The sequence below is a fragment of the Mus caroli genome, chromosome 8 (assembly GCF_900094665.2).
Source record: "Mus caroli chromosome 8, CAROLI_EIJ_v1.1, whole genome shotgun sequence".
NCBI lineage: Eukaryota > Metazoa > Chordata > Mammalia > Rodentia > Muridae > Mus > Mus caroli.
The window spans coordinates 159124-161221 of record NC_034577.1 but is presented as its reverse complement, the minus strand read 5'-3'; positions in this window follow the sequence as shown (position 1 = coordinate 161221).

Below are 2098 nucleotides of genomic sequence, written 5' to 3'. Positions count from 1 at the left end.
AAAAAAAAAAATAGCCATCATACCAAAAGCAATCCACAGATTCAATGCAATTCCCATCAAAATTCTAATACAAATTTTTTACAGACCTTGAAAGAGCAATTCTTAACTTCACATGGAAAAACAAAAAACCCAGGATAGCCAAAATATTTCTGAACAGTAGAAGAACTTCTGGAGGTATCACCATCCCTGATTTCAAGGTGTATTATAGAGCAATAGTGCACAAAAAACAGACAAGTTGATCAATGGAATAGATTCAAAGATCCTAACATAAACCCACACACCTAAGGACACCTGATTTTTGACAAAGAAGCCAAAATTATACAATGTAAAAAAAAAAAACATTTTGCTGCTCTAACTGATGTCTGCACATAGAAGAATGAAAATAGATCCATATTTATCACCCTGAACAAAAGTCAAATCCAAGTGGATCAAAGACCTCAACATAAAACTGGACACACTAAATCTAGTAGAAGGGAAAGTGGGGAACTGCCTTGAACTCACTGACACAGGGAAAAAATTCCTGGAAATGGTTCTACCTCAAAATACCACTCCTGGGTATACACCCAAAAGATGCCCCACCATATCACAAGGACACGTGTTCAACTATGTTCATAGCAGCTTTATTTGTAATACCCAGAAACTGAAAACAAGCTAAATGTCCCTCAACTGAAGAATGGATGAAGGAAAAATGGATATATTTATACAATGTAATACTATTCAGCTATTAAAAAAACATCATGAAATTTGCAGGCAAATGGATGGAATTAGAAAATATCACCCTGAGTGAGGTTACCCAGACCCAGAAAGATATGTATGATATGTATTCACTTATAACTGTACATTAGACATATAGGATAACCAGGCTATAACCCACAGACCTGAAGAAGCTAATTAGCAAGAAAGGCTCAAGGGAGGATGTTTGAATCTCACTCAGAAGGAGAAATGAAATAGACATTGAAGATGGATGGGGGGAGGGAAATGTGTGGGAGAGAGGGTAATGATGGGAAGGAGATCAGGTGTGGGGGAGGGGCTGGAAGAGGGCTTGGAGAGAGAATGGAAATCTACGAGGTAGCTCTTGTGAGTCTATGGGGTGACCCTAGCTGAGACTCTTTAGCAGCCAGAAATATGTAGCCTGAAGTGGCTAACTCTGTAGCCAGGAGAGACTTGCAGTGGAGGGAGGAGGACACCAACCCACCCATAAAACCTTTGACCCAAGATTTATCCTGCCTATAAGATGTGCCTGGATAAAGGTGGAGCAGAGACTGAGGGAATAGTCAACTAATGACTGACCCCACTTGAGATCCATCCCATGGGAGAGAGCCAACCTCTGATACTCTGCTATGCTTGCAGATAGAAGCCTAGCATAACTGTCTTCTGAGAGGCTTCATCCAGCAGCTGATGGAAACAGATGCAAACACTCATAGCCAAACAGTAGGTGGAGCTAGGGAACTCTTGTGGAAGAGTGTGGGACAGGACTGAAGTAGCCAGAGGGGTCAAGGACACCCCAAGCAGACCTACTGGCCCATGGGGGCTCACAGAGACTGAACCAGAGTGCATTCAGGGGCTGGATCTATGGCTCCTACACATTTGTAGCATATATGCAGCTTGATCTTCATGTGGGTTCCCTAACAATTGGAGCAGGGGCTATTTTTGACTCTGTTGCTTGCCTTTGGATCCCCTTCCTGTAGCCTTGCTGAACCTTGCTTAATCCTGCTGTGACTTGATGTGCTAGGACTAGTTGGTTCCCATGGGGCTTCTCCTTCTCTGAGGAGAAGAGCAGGGAGTATAGGGGCTTTTGAGGGTGGGATTGAGATGGGGGGTGCTGCATCAGGATGTAAAGAGAATAAATAAATAAATAAATAAATAAATAAATGAATAAATGAAAAAAGAAAGAAAGAAAGAAAGAAAGAAAGAAAGAAAGAAAGAAAGAAAGAAAGAAAGAAAGAAAGAAAGAAAGGCTTGAAGGCCTGTACGGGCATGCTGTCCTGGTTAGTCCTGTACAAGCATGTTGTCCTGGTTAGTCCTGTACAGGCATGTTGTCCTGGTTAGGCTTGTACAGGCATGTTGTCCTGGTTAGTCCTGTACAGGCATGTTGTCC